At 38.2% G+C, this 27365-nt stretch overlaps 1 protein-coding gene across 1 annotated transcript in view; it reads right to left on the bottom strand.

The window, feature by feature from the left end:
* Positions 1-1051: 1051 nt before the first annotated feature.
* Positions 1052-27365, bottom strand: part of LOC111923233 (uncharacterized) — a 124649-nt gene continuing 98335 nt past the window's right edge. The window contains exons 4-5 of the mRNA XM_086885609.1: positions 3535-3617; positions 1052-3049 (exon numbers count right to left, since the gene is read on the bottom strand). The gene's annotated coding sequence lies outside the window, so the exon portion shown is untranslated. The remainder of the gene's footprint in view (positions 3050-3534; positions 3618-27365) is intronic.

The following is a 27365-nucleotide window of genomic DNA, read 5'->3' as shown; positions in this document are numbered from 1 at the left end:
AGGACAGGTTAGACACTTAGGTACTTGACCGAATCAGCATCAGGACAAAAACCAAGCTGCACATCAGGGCAAGCATCTAGAGAGAAACACAGCTGCTGACCCTGAGCAAGACCTGAATTCAGACAATCCCAGTTCAGCAGAAATAGGGTCAGTATAGACTTTCCAGCCTCAAATTTGAGAAATGGAGAAAAGCTGCTCAACCTTTACCACCACTCCTTTCAACCTTACTAAAAATACAATTTTCTACCATGGTGATACGTTACCACAATATTTGCTCACACAAGCCTAGAAAGCCAGAAGGTCATCTTGGTGATTAATTTGGAAGCTTGGGTTTAAATACATTACTTCTCATGTAATTAGTGCCTATCCCTGAGTCACATCTGTAAATTCTTAATTGTAATATTTCTTGTATGTGTTATACATTAACATGATTTGCTCTGTGATCTTTCATCCCGAATTTCTTCAATATGGGTGAAGCATGTCATTTGTTTCCATAGTGTAGACTAACAGCACAAATGAAGTTCTTATGATATCTCTATCTCATAAAATAGAATACCATGCATGTCAAAATATTTAAACATAATCAGACATGGGCCCTTACCCAAATCCGAATCATTGCTGAAGTTTTGGAAAGTATTAATGCTTTATCTCTCCAAAGCCCCAGAATCAGTCCAAATCTTTATCTGAACTCATCCCATCATGTATAACTTCGAGTTTAATGTAACACAGACAAGGATAGTGAGATTTTTTAGTGGTATAAATCAAAATAGCAGTACGACAGAGCATGGTCTCAGAGCACACCTCGCAAAAACTCAGCAAAATTATTATGTGTCCAAGCACATGTTTTACACTGAGTAGCTGTTGCTGTGCATGAAAAAAGTTCTTTGGCCACAATTTCACACTAAGAATATATTGTGCACTGATTCCTGTAGATTAAAAATGCACAATAAGGTGCAAAAGGAATATTAAATATAAAATAATTTTTTGGCACTTCAGTATTATAAACTCTTGGGTAATTTTGAGAAAATGAAAGGATACTGACATAAATCAATTCAGAAGCTAAAATAATTTATTACAGAGATGGGCTGAAATAATTGAGTATTCACAGTTTCTACAGATCACTGCAAAGTGAATTACACTTACTTTCCAACAGTTGTGAATCATTAAATCAGTTCAAATTATTTTATGTTGTTTTAGAAGGTAATCCTTAGGGAAGTTTGTTTGAGATTTCAGATGAACAGCAATAACCACACTTTGAGTTTGTAGTATGTCACCTGAGAAATTCCACCTGAGTCTTTAAAGCTGACCTTGATTCATCATCAGTTAATGATATACTGCTGCCAACAAGTTTCATTGGTACAAACCAATAATAAATTATATATTCCAGTGCAGTATCTATATTTTGTTTTCTTTACTCTTTCAAACTCTCTGCCTGGCTCATACTTCAGCCACCCCTTGAGAGGTGCAGGTCAAACATGTGTTTCTCCTGTTTCCACACAGGCACAGTTGCCTGTGAGCTGTAACACGTGGGTATAAAACCCAGGTGATACAACACTAAATGGCAGTCACTGTTTGGCACTGCGGTCAATGGGTCAGGGCACAATTTCTTTTCCATGTAATTTCTTGGCTGCCACAATTGTATATTTTCTCTGGCTGCTACATAACCTGGACATACTAATTTAATGACTTTTCCCTAAGAGCAAAAGCCACTGTTATATTCAGAAAAATGGCTATATATTTCAAGTTTCCTTACATCAATATTATGACAGTACCCACATTGTTTTACAGCCCCATGCTGACAAGCCATTAACTTTGTTTACATTAGACCGTGGCTTAAGTTGGAATTTGGAGTTGGATTTCAAATACCCCAATATCCACACATGTTAGGAGAGGGGTCCTTGGCTGAGCTTGCTGAGGAGCAGTACAAAATTTGGATCTGGACCGAAGTGTGATTTTGAATTTATGCCAACCTTGAGGTGTTTTGCATCAGAAGCTTAAAACACAGCTCTTCCAGAAGAGGGGTACTCCATTTAAAGGATGGCGGTTTTTAAGTCCAAATGACATTACAGAGTGGTCAAATACCTGCTGAACAGTGGGAATTCTTAGGATCTCATTACCTCATTTTTCAGCCTGTTCTAGGTATTTAGAAGAAAAATAATTTCTTTTACTTCAGTGAAATTTCTCTTGATACCCCATAATGTGACAAGAGTTGAGAACTCTATGGGAGATTTGGCTTCTGCTTCTGGTTCCATCACAGAGACACTGTCAAGCTACATCATGATGTCTGCTCTCTTGATGGAAGAGTAATAATTCTATTACAGCTCCTAAGTTTGGTGAGGATTGACATTTGGGTGGGAAAGTGATCCTTGTCTGCAGAGACAAGTACTACAGAACAGGACTCTATTGTGAGCATGTCTACGCTGTGAAATCAGCCAAAGCAACAGGAAAATCTTCATGTCCAGGGATTCCTGTCTCAGGCTGGTGTTACCTGCACACAGCTGGGCAGATTTCAGATACAGGCTGGTTTGCAATCTGCCTGTTCTGCTCAGGCTGAAGGCAGGCACAGCAGGCTTGGTTTGTCTGCAACTACCAGCCTGCTTTCAGTGAGAACCAAGAGCGACAGGAGCAAAGGATCATTTCTCTTTACAGTGTTCCAGTCAAATAGTGTAATTAAAAAAACCCAACCCAAACAAAAAAATTTAGAAAACAGAGCTGCCACCACCAAAAATGACAAAAATGCATCCTGCAAGCTTCAAATAATACAAGAATCAAATCATATAAAGAATAGGATTTCACCATTTTAACCATTGTTTTCACATTATTGAAAAAATGTCAGTGACCACAGAGACAAGCATGTGCTCACCTCAGAACAGACTTTAAACAAAGCACTGATTTTTTTTCATGGAGACAATAAACAGACATAATTTGTATTTCTCACTTTGGAAAGCTGGTCCATGTGAAGTCCAAGGGCTACACTTCAAAGACATCCCGTGTGAACCTTTTCCATGTGACTTCATGTGTGGCATTACAGAGATGAAGAGGCCAACTCCTAAGAAGTGGGAAACAGTGCCTGGAAATTTACTCTGTGAGCAGAGATTTATGGAAGATCAGAAGACTTTATAAAGTAAATAATGTACATTTCGCAAATATATACAATGTACAGACTATTTACCAAGAAACTTGAAACGGCTGTCTTGGAAGAGTTCCAGTTTCTCAAGTAATCTGGTTATCAGGTTTTAAGAGAGATCCAACATGTATCACACTGACAAAATCTGGCTAAATATATTTTTTCCAGAAGGAGAAGGGTGGTAGTAGGAAATACCCTTTTTAAGGCAATTAACAAACACTCTTTTTACTGGCAAGTTGTTCCAAGTAACTTAGAGGGAAAAAAAGGGTAATCTAATTTGGAAATCTGCTTGCAATGCACACGTGCATAAATCTATTTTAAAACAGGCCTGGGTAATGGATAGCAGTGCAGAGACTCAAAAAAACCTTCTAAATTATCTATTTCAGGTCATTGCAGAAGTCACTAACCTGTGCTGATGGGTGCCAGAGCTGGGACCCTTCTTCTAACCAGTCCAGGCAAAACAGGCTTCTCTGCACAGGTTTTCCATTGCCTAATAAAAATTAGAGTGAAAGGCTGTGTGACAACAACAATATTGATTCTGTACTCTGTGTCTGCATGTATTGTCAATTTCTCTGGTTTTTCCCTTTGGTGCTTTCCATGGTTATAGTTTAACCTGGATTATTTTTACCTTTTTTTAAAAGTAAGATATTAAGATCACCCCAAACGTGGAGTTTCTGCTGAATTCAAATATACAGATTTGTTAAAACAAGGGGTTATTTTCTGCACCTTAGCAACAATAAGAAAAAGGGAAAAAGCATAAGTGACTGAAAAGGCTGGGAAGGAAATGGAAGTTGGAGACAGTTGGGGAAATTTTTGAAATATCATAATCCTCCTTTACAAGGTTCTCTCAATGAAATCGTGCTGCTCCAAGATAACAAAATATTTTGCTTGGAAATGAAGAAAATTGAGGAAAAAAGCTTTTAAAATAACTTAAACATGAAAACCATTTTAAATAATACTAAAAATATTACTCTTACTTCAAATAATTGCAAAAGTTTGACCTAAAATTTTAGACTGTCCTTAGTTATGATGACATACTTTTTGGAAAATATCTGCTTTGGAAAGACCATAAATAGTTTTCCTCCTTTTTTCCCTCTTTTGACTTGAAGAGCTATTTTTTTTCTAGTACTGGCACTTTTTCATAGGCACTAAATTTGGGCTACCAGTCTATTTCATAGACCTCTTACAAATTTAAAGCTTTTGGGAGAAAAATTGTTTCACTTTTTTGCAGTGGTCTAAAAGACAAATGTAATTTAAGTTAAGTGTACAGACACTTTGGATAATGAAAAGAAGAAAAAGAGATATTGTGAAAATGTTACTTATTCTGAGCTACTCCTAAATTGATTTGCCCAGATTACTATATAGATCTGTGGCCCTTTATATCAAATTTATGTGAAATGAAAACCAATTTTAAATGTAAAGCTGCCTGTTCCTTAATCAATTCTGATTATTGGTCTCTTGAGTGTAACACCAAGTGTTGTTAATTAGCTAATCTAGTTAGTCCTGTGCAAGGGCACTGATTCACAGCAGCTAAGGATCTCTGACTCATTCTCCTTTCCTCACACTAAATACCTCCATTTCCCATATCTTCTCAACAACTACAATTATGACATAATTTAATTTCTCTGGAACAGCTGAAAATTCTTCCCTGCATGAAAAGCTAACCCATTGGATACTTTGCTGTTGGGTTTGGGAGTATGGATGGCACAGGGGCATCACTTATCCCTTTATTAATTTATCCTAATTCTTGCCCAGGGAAAGCTGATCATTCCAGTGGCAACTCACTGAATTTGCATTTGCATGTCATACACTCTTTAGTTAACCCATAGCAGGAAAATCCTAAATCAGTGAAGAACTGGGCCAAGTTTGTACTGGGCTTGTTTAGCCTAGAGAAAAGGAGGCTCAAGGGAGACCTTGTTGCTCTCTACAATTCCCTGAGAGGAGGGTGTATCCAGGTGGTGGTTGGGCTCCTTTCCCAGGTAACAAGAGAGAAGACAAGAGGAAATGGTTTCAAGTTGGGAATGTTTAGATTGGATATTAGGAAAAACCTTCTTCACTGAAAGAGTGGTTAGGCATTAAAATAGGCTGCCCAGGATAGTGCTGCAATCACTGGCATTGATAATGTTGAAGCAATGTGCAGCTGTAGTGCTCAGAGATGTCTGAGTGGTGAACTTGGCAGTGCTGGGTTAATGATTGAACTCAATGGTCTTGGAGGTGTTTTCCAACCTTAATGATTCTGTGATTCTGTCTCAAACATGACCCTATTTTTATGCTACCAAGTCAACAAACATATCACTTCAGTGCCACATGGCAAATTTTTAACTTTTACAACCCAAACACCAAGTGACCAAGCAGCTCTATCCAAGATACAGAGGCACTGCACTGAGAGTCAAAACTAAGTTTTAGGCATCTGCAAACCTAAGGCTCTTCAATGTATCCTTATTTATTTTTTCCTTTTTCTTTGAGATTAAAACTTTTAGTTTTAGCTGTGTTGTTAAAATACAGAAATACAGAGTTCATGGTGCAGAGAGTTAAGAAAGCTGCATCATCTAAAAATTGTCATATTTCTGTAATGCTATAATAGTTCAAATCATAAAAAATTTCATTTGGTCTTTTGGAAAAATATATCACTACTAAAACTCAAAATATCCAGACAGAAAGAATGGAGTACAGGGTGCTGGTGAAAGCACAGCTTAACAGTTTGGGACCAGGTTTGATCTTGGATATGATCTGTGACATTTACAGACCTGCACAGGAGCTCTCGGCCAGCACTGCACAGTGCAACACTCCTGGTGCCTGACAGTACATTTTGTCCTCAGGCATGGAAAACAAGACACCCATTTCCCCAAATGTCTGCATTTCTCCCTGTAGTGTATTTCTCACTGAAGTATTCAGATAAGTAACCAGGCACTGCCACAGAAAGCCCAGCTTTGCTCTACAGTGAGTGCACATGCTGGAAAGTAGAAGCTGGCATGGTTAAAGTATGAGGGAGATTTTTTGCGAAGACCTATTAAGGAACAAAATACACATTGCTGGATTTTCAAAGTAATATGTGCTTGTTAATTGTCTCATACAAAAGCTTGTGTATTTAAGTAAATTCATTAAATCAGTTAAAAATAACCATTTTAACACTGGAAATTCACAAGGAAATTATGCTTTTGTGCTCTTATATGCATTGCAAAATTAAGTACTTAGCATGGCTTATATATATTAACAATATATGAGATGAAGTAAGGGAATCCACTATGTTTCAAAGAATTGAGAAATACATCTTATTTCCAGTTGTTAAAAGTGGAAAACTGCTGCTAATTCAAGTCTTTCAACCCAATGTCAGATTTCTAAAATTTCTTCTTCTGGCTTAAGATGATATTTAATTTAGTGACTAAGCTGTTTAATTTATTTTTTCATTAATTGCACAGTCATAGGCCAGATTCAACATGGATGTAAACCAGGGTCATCAGTAGCATTGTAACAGCTTGTATTTGGCTGCTTGTGATCCTACTAAAGGCTGCCCTCAAAGTAGGTTGAAGAAAAACCTGCTAGCCAAAATACATATTTTTCTAGGACTGATGCTAAAAAAATAAGGAACCTCCAGCCTGGAAATGTTTTTATTTCTGCATATCTTTGGCATATCTTTCCTTTTACCTTCTCTCCCTTTGCAAACTATCACTGCATGTCATCTCTGAGCAGAGCAGTAAAATAGTTCAAGCATATTTCAATATGTAATATGTAGCCATTGGGAAAAAAGTGGGTCCCAAGTATTTTCATTTTCTATATCTTTAGTGTCTCTTCCTTCTCTAATTGCATGTTTTCAGGAAATAAATACAGAGGTAAATTCACGGTCAGATTGTTAATACTTATGCAGGGCAAACTCCACTGACTTGAAGGGGGCACACTCAACACAAGCAAGATTTAGTGTATGAAATGTCAGAGTACTATAAATATATTAGCAGGTATATGCAAAAGACAGATTTTTCCTCTACACCTTTTTAAATGAGAGGTGTGCTCTGAAGGTTATATAAGCGTGAGTCTATAGAAAAAAGTGTCAAGTATTTTATACAAGACAAACCTTCCTCTCTAGAAGTCTTGAATAGGCTTATGAATAATCTTAAATTTTTCTATAACCTTGAGTCATGTTTACAGTATCAAAATCTAAATTTAGCTTTTAAGTTTTTAGATGTTTGTTTTAATTTTCATCTTTTGTCTCTGTCTCTTTTTTCCAGCATTATCAACACCACTGAAAAAAACCCAAAAAAGGAGCTGTTTTGAAGAAAAGTGTGCCACTAGTAGCAACCCGAGGACCAGGTTTTTAGCCAAGACAAAATCAAGCAAATTCTCTGTCTATAAAGATGTACTCATTTGCATGGCCCTTCAAAGACAGCCTGGTGAGATTTCGTGACAGTGTCCGCCAGGGCTGTGCATGTGTCCAACACATTGGGGTAAACGTGCCCTCATGGCTGTCTCCACTGAAACATCTCCCATCAGCCTTAATGAAAACTGTGTGTGAGATCTGGATACTGCTCTGATGGCAGTAAACACAACTGAAAAGTGTCAGACTGCACTGCTGCTTGGAGTAAATCCTTACAGCCCTCAGCACTGCTCCCATCTATTGCAGAGTTGTTAATCTCAAATATTTCTGGCGAATAAACAGTCTTTGGTCTCTCTAAAGAGTCACACAGATGAATCTTTCAGATAATGAAACAGCAGAATTTAAGATAAAAATAGGAAGTTAATATATATATAAATATATATATATATTAATATATATAAATATATATATATATATAAATTTTCACAGAATAATGACAACTACCAGAACTATGTGAAAATTTGTCATTAATTTGTATATGTGGGATAAATGGACAGTCCATTGCACATACAGAATTCCATTCAACTTTTTGAAATAAAATTCAAGAAAGAGTAGCATAACTAGACTGATTTCTGATGAAGGAGAAATTATAAACAATTACTTATTTTCTTTTAGAATTCTCCTGAGGGAAGCAGACGGTTTATTATATTTTTTTTTTCAGAAGTTTCTCAATGGAAATATTGAAACAAGTTTAAATGGGTCACAGATTAAGTCTCTTGTTCGTTGTCATGAATATCAGAAAAGAAATATGCATGATTTAAAAAGCAAAAATAAACTTTCATTTTCTACATTAGTTTTTGGGTCCATTTGTTTTACTTCATTTGCAGTGGGAAACAAAATTGAAGGTGGCACAGAAGAATAATGACCCAACCATGTCGTACTAATATGAAACTGAAAGAAAAAAATAAAATTAATTAAAGATGGAGAAAGATCTGTAGAAAATGGGAACAGTTTGGAAGGAAAATGTTATGAAATAAATAGATCTGTCTGTGGCCACAAAGGCTCCTTGTAAATGTGGCAAATAATTGACTAGTATCAGATAGTTTGTCCTGACATCAGGAGACTGTGATCACTAATTTAAAACACTCTGTGAATCCAGACAGCAGACACCACTAAGGAAGGAAGAGCTGAGAAATCTGGATTTGGGTTTGGTTTTCTTGTATTTTTCCCAAGAATGAAAAAAAATTGTGATGGAGTGTGGAGATCCAAAAAGGCACTGTAATAAATTGTAGAGCTGTTCTGGTGCTGTTGCAGAGGCAATAGATCAGGAGAATGAATGCATGAACAGATGGGCACAAAGTTCTGTGGTGACTCAGAGGGAATGTCAAACACCAAGACTCAGAAGTTAGTCAGTGACTTGGAAAAATATGGGGTGATAGTTTAAAGCCAACCAGATTTGTCCAGGAAACTTAGTGGCAAAGCTTGTTTTATTTCTACAACTGCCTGATTGTTCTTTCATTTCTTTTCACCTTTTCCACCTCCTCACTCTGTCTCCTCCCTGTGATGCTCTTCCTGTGCTACTGACCTGAAAGCTGCTGCACTGCGGCCAGGCAAGTACCCAAGCAGCCAGGGCTACCCTCTAACTTAGGCAAGGAGCCACTTTGAAACCAAGATGGTCTGGGATGAAGGGAATAGAGTGTCTTTCTAGAAACATCTTTTCCATCTCACGCCTTAGCTGCAGTGAGTCCAAACCGGGCTTGGATGAAATGCGGACACACGGGACAAGATTCTCAGTTTGTGTAAATTTGCAAAAGCCTGTTGACATCAGTGGATCTGTACTGATTTAAACCAGCTGAGGAGCTGTCAGGGTTTTTCAGTTTATCTCCCCTAAGCTGTGCTTGTTTTAATTACTCCATGTGATACATCGATATGCCTTAGATGGGCTGGTTGGAGCTGGGCGAGGAGATAACCATCTGGGAGCCATGAGAGCGCAGTCAGGTTCATGAGGAGCTGTACTGACTTCTGCTGACATTAACTTCCTTTTAAATCCTTTTCTACTTCACACACAGAGCAATGAAGGAAGGATTGAAAACTTTGTCTGCATTTATTAGGTTCTGGTACCATTTGGGATATTTTCTGACTGCATTCAAATAATTTTCCCAGCTAACTTGGCTAATTTCTGCAGCAGAATAGCCATGTTCTTCTAGTCCAGGAATTCATTACTGCATGTTTACTGTTGAACTAATTTACTGTCATTCTAGAAATATTTTTCCCCTCTTGAGATGCCTGCCTCCACCTGGAGAAAGAATCAGTGATTTGCTAATGGTACAACACATAAGATTCATTTTTGTTGATCTTTACCTTGTAAGATGTATTACAGCTGTAGCTCTTGCTGTAGCTGTATTATTTAATGCAAAATGAATTATACGCATATAAACGTATGTTATTCATTTTAATGAGGACCAGGAGATTTACTATGAGGTTAAAAAATGGGTTTGCTGTAAGTCAGCATTCAGAAATCTTCAAAGAACTGTGCAAATGTATTAAAAATACACAAATAAGTATGATTAGAGCCGTCCTCCAGGCAAGAAAAGAAATGCAGTTTGGAGCTTGGGCTGGTGAAGGGAGGAGACACCTCAAAGCTGGGCACCACAGTGTCTCTCACTGCTGGGTGTCTCCCTCAAGGAGATAAACCACGGTGCCCTGGACTGGGTGGGAGAATCAGGCGTCTCCTTAGAGCAAAACAGTACCTAGACAAGAAATGGAAAGGTACCCAGGAGTAACCTATCAAAAACATCAATCACAAGTGTGGACCTGCGTGCTCTGCCACCATCCAGCCTGTGGTCTGCAGAGCTAGGGTGGAGTTGCTTGTACACACTTCAAATCTCAGCTCTGTGAAAAAAATTTTGGGTAAATAAAAACTCAGACCTCTTTTAAATTTAAAACTCACCTCTTTTAAATTGTGCCATGGCAGCTTTATGCTGGCATTTTCATAACAGATGAGCATTCATGCAGCTCTCCAACAAAAGGAAGGACCTTAGGGTTTCACAGTTGCTTTCACCTCAGATGATTTCAGCTTACATCTGAGTTCAATTTCCTGCTCTATTGGCTGTTTATGCAGTTTACATTGAACAGTACCATTGGAATATGGGTGTGGAGGAAGAGTTTAGAAACTAGGTGTTTTCTGTGCCCCCAGTTTATAATATGAAGTAATTTCCATTTTGCTTGTGTTTGGTTTTGGCCTGTGAGTTGCACGCTGAGCCAACTGGAAAACAATGCTTATTCCCTCTAAAATACCTAATATGTCTTTGTGGGTAAGGCAGTCTTCTGGAAAGGAATTTTGAATCCCTAATGTTAAAACAGACCTGGAACCCACATTTCATGCTTGCTAGGAAGCAAACTAACCTTTGGAATCATGGCCTCCTCCTCCTCAGTGCTTTAAAAGAGGGATCTATCCCTGCTGAATGGAAAACATCAGGATGCTTCAGGCTCCTGTTCCTGTATTCTATTTAACAGCTGCTTAATGAAAAATGTTTAAACAGGGACCAAGGCAGGAAACAAAATAAAATTTTTCATTTTCAGCTGAAAGACTAAACTTCTTTTAGTGTTTTGCTTGCTGAGCTCATAAATCTTTCATGCCTTTGCTTCATAGCATAATACTAAAAGGAGGGATGCAAAAGTGTCTGACTGTTCCCAGCTCAGCCACAGAATTAAGGAACTTCTCTAGGATGGAGAATTTCTGAATTTGGACCTTTTCAGACTGAACAGGAAATGAAACTCGGCTCTGCAAATTCTACAGACAGTGCTCTCACCATTAAGGTATGGCAAAAATACTGATTGATATCTTTCTGGCATTTGAATTTTTTTCAAAAGAAAGTGGTGTTAAGAAGAGAATTTGATCAGGATCCTAGCACCAGTGGCTCATCTCAGAAAACGTATTTATAGGAACTTCCATTTTTTCTGGATCACAATTAATGAACAATGCTGCTCAGTCCTGCCAAAAAAAACACCACAAAAACCCCACAAAAAACAAATAGGAAAATGCATTTTAAATTTACAGCACTATAACACAGCCACCTTGGAAGGAAGAGCCAGTAAGGATTTTGTCACCTGGCCCTAGTTAACAAACATGTTTTTCAGAGTTCAAATTCTACTTCAGAATGTTAATTCTTTATCCAGATCCATTTTTTCTTCTTCTGCCTTCAAAGTCTGATTAATTTTTACCCATTTGCTTTTTGCCTGCAGAAAGCTGAGAAAGTGTTTCACTTCAGTGATGCAGATGATTGCCTGAGTCTCAGGTTATCAGGGAAACAGGACCAGTAAAGCTGTTTATGTAAAATTGCATGAGAGTTCAACAGTGAAGGAACCACCTGATACACCTGGGATTCCTGGCTGCAAAACCAATGCTGGCCTGATTTTCACAGCCCTTTAGGGTTATGACAGTTCAACACTTTTAAAAATGTAGTTACATAGCTGCCTAAATATCTGCAGGCCCCATTTTTAAAAATCTGGCATTCCTGTGTAAACTGGTGAATCTCATTTATCACTGGAAAAACATTTTGCTGTCATATTAGAAGGAAAGAGAAGAATGTTTTTCCCCTTCAGCCTTTAGAGGATAACATGTATCTGTTGCTAGTGAAAATAAAAGAATCACAGGAGTGGTTGGGATTGGATGGGAATTCTGGAGAGCCTCCTGCCCAAAGCAGGTTGCTCAGGCCTGTGTCCAGGATGGGTGTGAGTATCTGCAAGGATGGAGGCTCCACAGTTTCCCTGAACGTTTTGTTTGTTTGTTTTTGTTTTTGTTTTTTTTTTTATGTTTAGATGCCAGGGACAGGTGAGAGGCAGTCCTTTGGAAGCTGCTGAAGACAATGCACTGAGCAAAATCTTAATATTTTGCCTCATGGAGGAGGAGGTTGTAGAGTAGGTGGGGGAAGATACACTTTTACTTTAGAACACTGAAAAAATGGTTGTAACTGCACAACTCACAGTGCAATTACCACAACTCTAAGTTTAAGATGGCAGTGTATGAAGGACTGGAGTATTAGGGAAAATTGTCTGATCCTTCAATCAGATATAAATTTTGGAAAAATACAATTTCTTGTAAAGCAATTATACAAAATCTTCAACTACACTTCATAAATAACAGATACTTGGCAGATTTGGCTGCACATGCTGCTGTTGTCATAAGCTTATTTTAAGACTGGTAAATTAGCAGATGTTCTAGATAGTTTGTCCTTATAATCCATCTAGTTCAAATTCCCTATTGTCCAGTGAACCATTAGCATTCAAAATCCCATTTTCCCTTTTTATATGGGGCTAATGAGATGCATATTAGTGGACACTACGTATTCATCTTGATTTCAAAATAGTTTTATTGTTATTTTTTGTATTATTAAAGATTGTCAATGGCATAAAGTCAATTCATTACCTATTCTGGAGGCCATAAGAGTTAATAATCTCCTCTTTCACAAAGCCATAGCTGTGTGGCATGTCCTTGAATTGCTCCAGTTAAGCCAGATTTGAGAAATCAGAACCAGATATGAATAATATCCAATGATTTTTCCCCACCCCCTTATTATAAACATAAACTCTTTGGAAATCTCAACACTGAAATGCTTTCTTGTGAATTTTTCCATTAATTCAACTTTCCTCTACACAGATATATAATACTGGGACTTGACAGCTGGCCTGTTGGCACCAATTGCTTAGACTCCTTGAGGGGAAAATAAACCTATTAAAAAATCCTTGGATTTTGCAAACAGGTTCCAAAAACAAAAGATCTGTCAAAATCTGAGCCTAAAAGCTTTTCCAGTAGAGCTTTCAGCATTGAACTTCAGTATCCTCTGGTTTCCATCTGTACAGCTTAGAGAAAGCATGGGAGAGCTGTAGATAATGACAGATCACCTCAGCATTGTCTGGATTTGGGTCAGAGTGCTATTGAGAGTCTAAATTTACAATACTCCAGGTGTAATGTTTTATTTACCCCTGACCCTAGACTGTAATGTGTTTTATACCACGCTGTTTGTGAGGACCAGAGGTTCTGTTTCAGTTGTCTGAGACTTCACAGAGTGGATTTTGTACTCCTGGAGAGGCATTTGGAAATCAGGAAGGTTACCTCAGGACCTTTCAGTGGTTGTACACTCAGATACACAAAGTAAAATCAAAGTAATTCTGAATCCAAGACAATTTCTGTGCAGGTTGTTGTATTCTCAGAAATATATTATAGGGCTCTGAGTGCTTCAGTGTCTCAGCAATGAGATGTTGTCATCCTGGTTTTCATGTCTTCCCAACAAAAATGTAGGGACAACTTGTGATTCAAGGAAACATTTGTTTAGTTGGTGCAGGCAAAGCAAAAAGATTCCCTTCCTTATCTGCAGTGAAAACCCCATGTCTGCAGCTTATAAAAGTGATTTCTGATTCCCTCTTCCATTTTATCACAAAACAGCACAACACACAATCCTTACCCAATCTAAAGTCATGATTAGGCTACTTTGATAATTTAGTGTTGTGCGCTGTTCTAACTTTACTGCTTCTTTCAACAGCAAAGATATGATTGCCATTTTTATACAAGAGCAGTAGGTTACATCACAAGTAATGGTGTAGGAATCATTTCTGGGACTGACTCCTCAGCTGCTGTAACACAACCCATGACAAGTTTAAAACACATGAGGAGCTGGCAGCGACTGCAAAGGAGGACACCACTCAGCAAAAAGGTGGGGTGAATTCTAGCCCCAAGAGCATTGCCTGAAAAGTTCATCCAAAAACTTACATCAACATGTGTGTAACTAAGGAGATCCTTGTAAACAAGTCATAAACCAGGAAGAGAGGCACTCTGAGCAAAAAGATAATCTCAAAGAATAAATACTGAACAGAAAGTGGGACATGGGTACTGTAAAACTCTGATAATGAGCTGTTGATGTGGGAACACTGTAAGGATCAACATTAATGAAAAAGTCTGGGAAGATACTGTCTTTACTCACAAATTAATAAATTCAATGTATATTTAAACATCACAGGGATGCTCATAAGTATGAAGTAGAAAGAAGTAATTGGAACAAGTTTTTCTTTCTGTGATTATGCATTATTTAAATGCCATTCCAAAGGACTCCCTTGAACTGTTAGTTTATATCTGGTTTATGTCCTTTCTGAGCAAAATCAGTGGACAAACTTATCAACTGGTGTGAAGTTAGCTTAGAGAAAATGAATTAATTGGGGACAAACCACTTGAGATTACTAAGGATACTGTCTCCTAGTAGATAGATATTCTGATATACACTATGAAAAACAGGGGCACAACAAGACTTCCTCCTTAGTAATATTAAGGACCTAAGCCAGCCAAAAATTATCTTTGATTTTAAACCACAGTCTACATTGTTACAAAATTCACAGACTGGCTAGATTAACCTAAGCTCTTAAATCATAGGTAACCATCATGAAAAGTCCATCCTGACCATGATCTGTGAATCAAATATATCAGGCAATGCCTTTTCTCTCCATTTCACAGTGCCTGCACATGGAGAAAACCTGCTGAGACTGGGGGAGCAGAAATCTGCAGCCCCATCAGGATGCACCAGCAGCCCTGCTCCCTACCAAGTGCAGCCAGGGCTGTAAATCTCCTCCAGGCTGGCTGAGGTTGTTCTGCTGCTGATGGCTTTTGCAGATACACAAACAAAAATTATTTGCTGGACTATCATCTAGAACTCCACAGACTTCTCTAAATGTTATGTACTTTTGCTACTGGTGGAGCACTTGGACTTATATGACCTCTAGAGGTGCTTTTCCTTTCCCTGTTTGGTCAGGGGATAACAGATCTCTAATTGCTTAATCAGAACTTATTTATTTAGATTTATTTTTTTTCTTTTTTTGGTCATAGTCTGCAATTATTTTGCTTCTGTTTGGTTGTGTTTATAACTTAAAAAAAATAAGTCCTTTTTGGCACTATGTTCTCATATCTTTTAGACAGGTACAAGTAGCATCTAACCTATTGTGTACATCACATACAATCCTATAAAGTAAATAATGACCTTAAGATTTTTGTAGTTTATCAAGTATAGATGCTGGCTTCAAAACTTTTTTCATCAGTAATTGTTTCTGTTACAGTCTATTTTATGAGTTTTACTCTGGTTGAACTCTAAATCATCACAAAAGATTTAAATATTATAATCCTAGAAGATTTTGAAGAATTTTGTTCCAACTGCTTATCAGGAAAATATTCTTAAATTGTCATCCACTATCTATGCTCTTGACCTATTTAAACAACTGTATATAATGATGAACAAAATAAAGATAAAATCTCGATGTGTATAACACAATTACTTGCAAAATACAGACTATACTAGATCTTTAAGGATATAATTGAGCCCTGCTCATCCCAATGAATGCAATTTCAGTTTCACGATGTTCTAGGTAAAAATGTTAGTATAAACAACAGAGGTTTGTTACATTATGTCTCAGGATTATTTATACACAGCTTAACTATAAAATACAGGAAAGTATGAGTCCAGCAGTCTAAAGATCTACACAGATACATAGATTGCATTCTCAATTATGCTGATCTTCTAAAAGACTAGAAAATTCCTATGGATTTCCAAGACAAGAGGAGCAGTATGTATATATAAGAGCTTCTATGATACCAGAGATTGAGGCTGCTTTTTTGTCTACTTATTGTTTCTTGAGTCAGTTCCAAAGACTGCAAATTAACTAAAAGAGCTCTGTCATACCAGAGCGAGGGTCTGACGAGGGTGGGCCTTCATCCTTAGGAAAATTGTTACCCTTTTATATATAAAAGTACATATAAATGCAATTCACAGGAAAATCAGGGAAGCTGTAGCTGAAGGGATATATATATACCTCTAATAGAGGATAGTGAGGGGAAACCTTTGAAAATAAATTATTTTAAGAGCTTTATTCTCCAGACATATGCTAAGCTGCCCTTGGGACAGCAAGTCGTACAATATGATCTATTTTATATTAACCTCAGTCTTACAATATGATCTATCCTCTTTTAACCTCCCCCACTTGAGGATTTAGAGTAGGCTGTCCCCTCCACAACAATAATATCTATATGTCAGGAGACAGCCGTCCCATGGGGAGATAATTTTGACACAGTGACATAAAGCACACTTCATGTTCAGCGACCCTTCAGGCTGTTGCAGTGTGCTCCTTGCCTCACCTTTCTATAGCTCTCCTCCCTTTTGGCTGCTGTGGCCATTCCCAGCCCCTTGCTGGTGGAGCTTGTCAGGGGATTTCCTGCAGTGCAGAGGAACAGGTCACCCTGAGGGTCAAGCACAGCCCTGAACGCTCTCATCTGCCACGATGGAAACTGCAGGGCTAAAATCAAATTCTTAAAACTCCTGTGCAGTTACCACCTCCTTCTCAAGATGCCAGGTGTCCAGCAACTAAATTTAAAGGATTAAAATTTCCAAGCATTAAAGCTTCTTCCTGAAAGTCTTTTATCCCTGACACCACTGAGCAACTTGAACCTTGCATGCAAACACTACTCTGGGTACATGAAGCAGGCCTACCTCATCTGAGATATTCAGTTTAGAATCAGAGGGAAGGAGGGAAAGTGCAAAGATGTCTCTAGCCTTGGAGAAAGGACTGGGAATAGGGAGCCTCAATTTCAGTATCTATGCCAATTTCTATCAAAAAACACATGTACAGCTGCACTAGCTCAAATGGGAGGTCCATCTCTGATATTCCCATTTCCAGCAGTGCACTTCAGGAGCCTGAGGGGCCAAGAGCAGGATGTAAAGCAAGGGTTTAGGGTTATGTCATGTCCAACCCTTACAGAACTGTATCCCCTCCCTGCTTTCATCAACTAGAACTGCAGATCTAGGCTTGGCATAGTCCACATATTTGAAATTGATACTTACTTACATTTCCTACATCAGCAACACGTTTGAGATGACTAAGATATTGTTCTTCTGATAATGTGAACAGTTATTGGCTGGCCTGGGTGTGCAGGAGCCATCCCTCCTCTAATGTGTTCTTGAAATGCTCAGTACAGGCTGTGTTGGAGGTTATAACCACACCTCCACCACCATAAACAGTATTGAACTGTGTACACAATTTGTACAGACTTTGCTTGCCTGCTGAGTAAGCCTAGGAATTCATTCTAGTGAGTTTCAAGTAAGGGAATAATAAGACAGGCATGGAAATGAATTAAACTGAGCAGTACAAACAGTGGAGATTGAACATAAAAAGTGTTCAGCAGGAGAATGGATCCCACACTTGCTGCTCAGTGGATGGGGTATGCTGGTGGAAATCATCCTCCCATGATCTCTCCCTGTACAAATTTCCCCTGTATCCTGCCTCAGCAGAAGAAGAAACCCAGCAGTTCCAGGCCATCTCCTAACTACAGTACCCAGACTGTGCAGCTGGTGCAGCAGGGCTCAAGGGCTCTGGTAGCCCCAAGGCCTCCCAGCTGCAGTGTGCCGTGTTCAGCACCTGCAGAGAGGGCTCCTCCCTTCCCTGGATGTCTCTGAAGCTGCCTCAGTGGAGAAGGTTTGAGAAGGTCTTTTATGTTTCATCACCAGTGGGCTGGTGCACCTCTTAACAGCCAAACCCAAGGCCCAGAGTATGTAAGCAGATGCCAGGGAAGAGGAAGCAGGCAGCCAAAAATATGGGATCCTCCCCTCATAATCATTTTAAATCTTACAGCTCTTTTCTGTATAAGAATTCCTAAGCCTGGTGTGGTTTTTCTGTTTGGTAACCCCCAACAGATGTCTCCTCTAAGTATATGACTAATTTTTTATTGAATCCATATAAACTTCTTGTGTACACAACATCCTTTGGCAAGGAATTTTGCTGAACTACTACCCACTGCCAGGAAACCATCTCCTTTTGTTTCTATTAAATCTCTTAACTTCACGTGATGTGCCCTCGTTTTCGTGCTGGAAAACATCAAATAACCAAGTCATCATTGCCCTCTCCATGCTATTCACAATTTTACATAATTTGGTTTTTTTATCTCCTTGCCTAAATATTTGATGTTAGGCAGTCACTGGTGAAATTTCCTCCATTTGTTTATTGGGAACCTGGGTTGTCACAACTGTGAGTGCTGGTACAAGAGCCAGTTTGCCAAGAGTCCTGCATTGCTGTTTAATTGCTCTTATGAGTCTCTGATCAAGAAAACTCCTTGTTGTTCATGTTTCTGCAATTTATGCAGAATAAGGTAACAGTTGTATAGCCTCAGGATTTCATATACTGAGAGAACCTTCATCCCTTTAATTTGCATGCTCATAACAAAACCTCCCTAAACCTCTAAATCGAAACATCCCAGTCAGTAAATCTAGGATTGCCAATAGAGAAAGCAGCAAGGCACAGGTGATCTGTGGCCTTTTCCACACTCTTGTGGGATTACTCTGTTCACAGTTATCATCCTGAAGTTGCTTACCTTTTTCCTACTTAAATCAAATGTTACATATAAATGCTAAATATTCTATATTGCTATCTTGGGGATGGTAATAATAACAGTAATCAATGTTTATTTAACCTCCCTCTTTTAACTCCAGTGTCAAAGCAATCATACTGTCGAAGAACAAAAGAGAGCAAATAACTCTGTGATAGAAAATTACTGGAACAAGCAAAAATTAAACACATGAGGTACTTACTTGGGCTTGTCTCAGACAAAGTTCAGATAGAAGGGAAGAGGGATGATCAATTGCTTTAGGCTTTGAAGATCAGAATGCTGCAGCTCAGGCTGTGAAAAATCAGGCTGATTTTTCATAATAAGCTGGTATTTTCAAAGGTCTTATCACAGAAAACTAGAGAACATGAGCTGACATGTCTTATCATGTGTGTACAATACAGCAACTACAGAGCACAAAGTATAACAATCACACCTCAGAGAGTTCAAAAAGAGGATGTGAGAAAAACTGAAGCCTCACTCCCCCTAAAAAGCAGCACAGCTTAAAAAGAAACATAGCAAGTATAGACATTATTTGAGAGAGAAGACACAGGGTTTGTGCCTTCTTTATTTTGAAGTGATGAAGATACCTTACAACTCAGATCTGCATTAGTGAATGTGACAAAGCCAAGGCACGTGCCCATGAGCTGTCACACAATGACTTACAGCCAAATCCCTGGCAGCAGCCACAGCACTCTTGGCCCAGGCCAAGGAACACTTGAAAGCCATGCCCAGATCTGACTCAGGAGTCAGCACAGGCAAATAGATCATATTGTTGTGGCTACTCTTTTGTGGTGGGGAAAGAGGGTTTAGCTGAAATGTCATATGCCAGCTAATCCTAGGATCACTGAATGGTTTGTGGCTTATTTTGCTTACTACTAAATATGCAACCACAAAAGTTGGGAGTAATGCACTTAAACTCCAGAGAGAGGTAATATTTCAGACAACATACTGCTTGTATTTCTAATATGTTTCCTGTTGCCTAGATCTCCCAATCAGCTAGTTTTGCTCAGGGGACTGGCTGGGTTACTTTTCTGAAGCTTAGCATAATCTTTTTCTTTATTCTTACTGTTGCAAAGAAAACCTTGGCACCTAGCACAGCAATCTGGATTCCATTCCGAGAGCAAATCCAAGCTCTTTTTGGATCTAGCCTTGCTGTAACACCAAAGAGGAAGAGAAACAGGGAGGATGCCGTGGTACAGCAGGGAAAACCAGTAGATTAGACAGCATAATATATTTCATTTGTATACCTCTGGTGTTGCCTTTTTTATATCAGGTCAAGCTCAGGAAAGACACAAAAGCTGAAGTTCAAAACCAAGAAATATCAAAAATAAAGCCATCCTAGATCTCAGTTATGTTCACTGATGCTTTGTGAAGAATCAAGGGGAAAAAAAATCAAAATATACAGCATTTCCTCTACCCTGAGTGATGAGGGTAAGAAGAGACATTAAAATGTGAAATGCTTCCACTGTGTCTTTAATCTCAGCTAGAATAGTTTTGTCTTTGGTTTAAAATATATTTGCAAACACAAATACAAAAAAGAGTAACTAGTTTAGAATACTTTGGGGGAATAGATTTGAGTTTAGATCTTTCTTTGCCTACTGTGGCCATAGCCTGCATGAGTTTAGAATGCCTAAGTCTGTGGATATATTTATTGGAGGGGGGAGAAAAAAAATCTTAAATGCCTCTTCACTCTACTGAGGTCACTCTGCTGGGTACTACTAGCTCTTCTGAGGTTTTTCTTTCAGGATGTAATAAAATCTAGTTACTTGAAACACCTCTGGTAATGAATAAACTTCACTAAACTCAAGATAATGATCTACTTGACCATTGAGCTGATTGTATGGTGAAACATTATGGTTCAAATTCAAAAAGCCATTTAACCATCTGCATTTGAGCAACAGAAAAATGGAGCCACTTTAATTATGGAGCTAAACTTAATTTGATTTAAGAGTTTCAGCACTAAGGATGCTGTACATAATTTTATAGATGAAGAAAGAAAGTTCTTCTACCATTAGATACCTTTGTTTGTTCAGTGAAATTCAGAGAGCAAACAGCTTGAGTGTATCATGACCAATAATGACAAATATTAAGCACTGTAGAATCAGTCTATATTAAAAGAGAAGTTGTGACTGTAAATTTAAGTCTGTTACACTGAGGGAAATGCAAAAACAGGACAAAAGGAAACAATTAGCTTTCTGAATTTCACAGCTTTGCCCTCCAAGCCAAAAAAATATTGGACAAAGTGTCTTCAGGAAACCAACACTTGAACTTACAGCCCTCCTGGCTTGTGCAATCAAATGGGGAGAACTCTACATCTGCAGTAGAGATGCAATTACTCATGACAGTGCAGATGATGGAGGCAACAGCTTCTTTCAGAGGAAGGAAAGAAAAGAGACCAGGAAGAGTGCAGGTTTTTTGAGTCAAACACTCTCTTGCCCTTCTCTTTAGATGGTGGAAAATGTATTCTAAATATCATCCAGTATCAATACTTTATTTATAAAGTCCTCTCTAATTCCTACAAGGATCTAAAGAACTCATCTAGGGAGGGGTAGCTCTATGATACAAGTTACCTTTTCTAACAGTTTAACCAAATGGTTCACAGAGGGGGCCCTTCTGGAGAGCTGGGAAGGCTCAGCTCCAGCCAGAGAGAAATGGATGATTGATGGTCTGAGCTTTGAAAAAAATTAAAGTGGAATGAAAACTTGAACCTGACTTTGGAGTACAGTTAGTCCTTTCTGGAATATAGGGAGGAGTCATCAGTCTACACACCCCCATAAAATCTAGGACTTAGAAACCCAATGTGTGACTGCAAAGCAGAAATCTGGAGGAATTCTCATCTCTGAAATTCAATACATGAGCACACTTGAGCAAGTTCTGCATCCTATTACACATTGCTTGTTTTAATTAATATATGTCCTATTAGAAGTGAGTGGAAGAAATATTCTGACAGTTTTATTGTGTTTGGGATTATGTCAAGGATTTAGCATAAGAAAGGCCAAGAGCTACTGTCTGTACATTTCCTTTTCAGATAATTTAACTGGCAAATTTGTCTTGACATATTATCTTTTGGAAAGGCTCCCTGTTACCTATGCCAGGTATAGGAACTGTGAAGAGAGCACTACTAATCCAACACTACCTGATGTGCATCACTACAGCAAAATCTGGATGTGAGATAATAAATTAATGCATTAAAATTGTATGGTTTAGCCAGAAAACTCCTCTCATGTTTCCCAAAGTCTGGATAGGGTGACTGCATCAGTGGTTTTAATTATAAGTCAGTGGAAATTGCGTTATTTCATCTTCATGTGTTTTTTACAGATTAACATGATATTCCAAGGGCCTATGACTACTCTTACCATAATGGTTCTTCCTTGGTGGGATACTTCAAGTTTTTGTTTTGCTGTTGGATTTGGCATGATACTTTAGTTTAAGCAGTCTAGTCAGTGCTACTATTTCAAATTTTCTGCAGTCTTTGCAGACATTAATATATTCATATTAATATATTTATATATTAATATAGTAATATGTTTATATATTTATATATTGTACCTTACAGTAAGACAAGTATGTAAAAGTATTAAGGCCACATGTATTTTTGGTGAATGTTTTATACATGTTTCCAGTCACATTGAAAATGAAAATGTGGGTTAACAATGCTACTATTATTATAAAATTGGGGAAGCTCAGTCTTGCTCAGGTAACAGAATTTAGAGCATCTCCAACTGCCTTTATCTCTGGCTCTTGGGATGCTCCTGCTATAAATGTACTTGCTTGTATTGGTCACACTTTGTAAGGACACTGTTTTACCAGACTTCATCTCAACACTTTGTTCAAGTTAATTGGTAAAAGTTAGTATTGCCATGTTTAGAGACATTTATCCCCCCAATGCTGAAATGTGAACAACTGCTGTCTAGAGATGAGCAATCCCCTCCACCTACTCTGGTGGGAGTGGTAGTGAAAAGCACACAAAGAACTTCTAAATTTTTAGCAGATAATATTGGCTGACATGAAAGCCTGCAGTTCTTAAAAGGGAGGGAGTGGGAGGGCTTAAAAAATTAGGATAGTTGACCTTACACGGTCCAGAAACTTTATATAGAGCTTTGTGCATGTTTAATAGGCAATTACAGCTGTAAAAGTACAAATTAGTATTTTTGCTAATAGGAAAACTATATTTTAACTTCTGTGTAAAATAATTGGCAAGTTTGAGTGCTTTGTCTATTAGCATGTCTACATTTTGGGTTTGTTTTCTGAAGGATCAGTAGGACTGATGCAATTTGGTGTAAATACTTTGAATCCAAACCTGACCTAAACACAGTGGGCTTGGTTCATCTGAAACTGTCTGCCACCTATCAGACAGCAGAAAAGACAGAAGCCAGAAAAATGTTGGTCAGCAGAGATTCAAAACAAACTAAGAAAGCCCTAAGGGTTCCCAAAACCAGTGGTTCAGCCCTTCATTCAGCTGCCAGTCTCTCATCTACTTTGCTTTACCTTGTTATGTTAAGCTCCTTCACTCCACTTTAATGTCACACAGAGACTTGCTTCACTCTCCTGATTGTTAAGATTTCCCTGAGCACAGCCCTTGGGGGTTGGGAGAATCTGTTGAGTGAGAGCTTAATTGTAAAGCAGAATTACAAGGCATCTCACCATTTTGTTGTAGACCCAACATTGTAACTTCATAAGGTTAATGAGATCTTTGAAGCAAATACAAAAAAGAAATACAAATTCCTGTCTCTGGGCTGCTTTGAAGGAACTTCAGAAAAGATGTGTGTAAGAAAAGGAAAAGTCAACAGCCCACTTTTAAAGAGGTAAGGCTTAACATCTGAACAAAGCTCCAGTGTCCCAACGAGCACTGAGTTATGCCAAGGTTTGTGTCCAGGCTTTGTGAGCAAATCCCCCTCATCTGCACTTCCATAAAATCAGTCATAGGGGACACCTGAAGTTTCTGGCAGATGTCAGCTGCAAAATGGAGCCTTTGATAGGCAGATTTGTGAAACCTGAGAGAAGAGAGCATGTTTAAACATGCCTTCTAAGCCTGAAAATTTACAGGGTGAAGACAATAATCTTGTGAGAGGGACCTAGAGAAGGACAGAAGAAAGGTACCAAGAAATCTTTAATAGAAATTGGCTTGTTTGATGACCTAATTTATTTAGAAATTAAAAGGTATATGAGGATAACTGCAGGAAAATAATCTACTTTTATGTCATGAAGTGACACATTTCATACTATTCAGATTTGTTTCCTATACTGCATAAGTGCTCCCATTAACACATTCACCCATAAGGCATGAGTATTCCTTTCCTATGCTCTTTTCCTCCCACACTTGATGCTTCTCTTGCACTTCTTTCCTATGAACTATTGCTTTTCATTGCTGAGTTGCTCTCAGTTAACTTCTGTTTGGTGTTTTTCTAAAATCTCATCCTTCAAACCTCTCTGTAAAAATGATGAGCTGTTGATGGATAGACCAAAGGACAATGCACCAGAGGGAATCTTTTATAGTAAGCTTTTTCCTTTTGATGAGATTTTATATGCTGAAAATGATCAAATTAAAATTATTTTCAAATGGAAATACACAAAGTCACAGCAGCAGGTCCAGATCTAGACAAAACCTAGACCTGGATCTGGTGGAGCATGAATTTTCCCACAAGTACTGAAACTAAAATGTGAACCAGTTGAAGAGGAAGGATCATCTCTTCTGGAGCGAGGAAAAACGTGGTTTTTTCTCACCAGAGACTGGAGATGTTGGCTGCAATCCTCTTCACACTAGAAGGAAAGGAAGACACGGTAAGGAGCTGCTGACCCATGCACCTTCCTGAAGGGTGAGAGAAATTCAAGCCTAAATGTCTGTCCTTTGCAAAAGAAGAATTTCGGTCTGATTCTTGCAAAAGACTCTTTGCTCTTGCCACTGGCATCTTGGTAGCTTGGATCTAAGCATGTCTGTTTCTGGTTTTGACCAAAAAATTGTGCACTGCATATGAGATTTCTTAATGAAGTTTTTATCAAAACCAGCATGGTCCTTTGAAAAGCATTAATGAATTGGAATTTCCTGATGAAAACATTCCACCAAAAAATTCCTGAACTAACTCTACTCTTCATTTTAGCTAGATTTGGATCCGGTCCTCAATTACTAGAAAACACTTCCTTCCTCTGCAGAGCTGACTCACAGAAATTCTTTAAATGAATGAAGACAGACAAGTCATTAGCTTTTTTTTCACAGCAAGGTTTGAAGTGAATAGAAAGAAAAATCCTGTGCAGGCAGGTGAGGCTAGAAATATGTCTGTTATATTAAAAAAACATACCAGGAATCAAACATGATTTTTAGATAGCTTAAAAAATAACAAAGCAAGCATGTGAATAGAGACTGTACAAATATTTTTTGAATGAATAAGACTCACTTGAAAAGTTTAATCATTGATTTAATTTTACACTTGAGATCATTTGCAGTTCTGTTTCTTCTTAAAGTAAGACTGATGTCACTTAAGAAGCACAGAGGCTGAAAATATTTGCAAGCTTTAATTTTCACAGTATGACTTAAGGAAATAAAGCCATCTCAAGTTCATCTCAATAGTTCAAAGCTATTTTAAAATCTTTCAAATAAAAGAACAGATCCCTAAATGATAAAAATTTTATTCTGAGAAGTTATTGGACACATCAAAGCTATTCTCTTCTCTTTTGAAGAATATGGGACAAATATAAATTATACACCTGTTGGTGCATAACTGCATTTAATTTTTGACTGCTCTGCTGTTAAATATGTACATAAAATCCAGAGGATCTTGTTCCATACTGCAGATGAACAGCCCCCAGAGAGTGACACAAACCTTAGAAGAGGTAGTAGAGGTAACTCCAAAGTGAGCACATGGAAAATGCAAGCACTGGAGTTTCTGAGCCCATTTGTGTGGCTCCTTCTTCCTCTCAGTAAATGTTGCTGAAGCCACAGAAGGAGACTGGTTTGGGAAATTATTATTTGGGAAGTTATTATGGACAGGTACTTTAACGCATTCCTTGCAAGTTCTGAATAGGCCCAATGTTCCTAAACACGGAATTGGTGGTAACAGTGCCAGCATCCCTGTTTTATATCATGAACATCATATCCTGCTCACCAAGAAGTGCCTGATAGTGTTGGAAGCCGGCACCTGTGCTGGAATCCTCCACACTAACTCTAGCCATGGGCAAGGTGCACCCCAGAGCAGCTCCTGCTGACCCGGGGAGAGAGCAGGGGGTGTTCTGGGGTGCCGTTCATCCCGCTGATATGACACTGGGGCGAGATAACTCCTCCCCACCACTGGACACCAGCCCAGGGGGGATTGCCTCCACAGTGGATTTCTGCAGGAACTTGGAGGAATGCCACAGCTGCAGCCCGCTGAAGTCTTGTGCTTGGTACCACATGAGATCTAAAGTCTATTATTTTGTTGCTTTTTTATCTCATGAATCTCATTAATCAAGGAAACCAACGAGGCTTTCCCACTTACACATGACAATCATATGCCAGCTCGGTGCTGTTTAATGAGATTTAGATGTGTATCATGTCTCTGTAAGTCAAAGCAGGGCTTTCTGTGAAAGGTAACAAGTTTTTCACAGAAAATAAGGGAAGACCGCATTCCAGTGGTTTTAAATAAACTGATTAAGAAAATGATGGGAGCGGTGAGGATTATATCTAACATTCATCTTATATCAAACAGGTATGTTAAAAATATTTTTAGGAATACATGATCTTATTTATTTTTTCTGAAGATAGAAAATAGGTGTTGATTTTGATGGCCAGACCAATGTCTTAGATTACTTATGTTGGGTGTGAATTGGCAGAATGAACTAGGTATTTTGTTAAAAAAAAAATCTTAATAACTGTTTAAATCAGTGTAAAATTAGTATTTACACTTTCCAGTCAGAGAATACCTGCAGACAGAAGGCAGTTTGGGAGATTTAATTTAGTAGCTAGGTCAGAATAAAGTTTTAGACTTTTAGAGGACCAAAGTTAGGAAATCACTGGGTAATGGTGTTTGTTTTGTTTTTAACAACAATAACAGTATTTTGATTGCATGAGTCTTGGCATATTGGAGTATTCCAGAAGACTGGAAAATATTAATGTTGTACCAATATTTTAAATGGGTAAGTGGGACAATCTGGTAATTATATTCCTGACAGCTTGACATTGACATAGGGCAAAATAATAGCATAGTTGATATAGGGCTTTAGTACTCAAAATCCAAAGTAAGGCAATGTCATTAAAGTCAGTCAGCATGGGTTTATGAAAACAATTCTTGTCAAAGTATCTTTCAGTGAGATTACACATTGCCACTGATAAAGGTAAATGATGCAATATACATTGCACAAAGCATCTGACTGTTATCACACAACATTCTGTGAAAAGGGCACATTATAAAATCAACACATGACATATTATGAGGATTAAAACTTTATTAGTGGTTAAATCTCCACATACAGTCCTCAATGAGGGTTTATCATGTGGATGTGTTTCCAGATTTATTTTTTTTTTCAATGGTTCAGGCCAAATTACA

Source organism: Cyanistes caeruleus, chromosome 4, assembly GCF_971803275.1.
Source record: "Cyanistes caeruleus chromosome 4, bCyaCae1.hap1.1, whole genome shotgun sequence".
In the NCBI taxonomy this organism is placed as follows: domain Eukaryota; kingdom Metazoa; phylum Chordata; class Aves; order Passeriformes; family Paridae; genus Cyanistes; species Cyanistes caeruleus.
The sequence above is the reverse complement of the archived record's forward strand: the minus strand, read 5'-3'. Positions and strand labels throughout refer to the sequence as shown.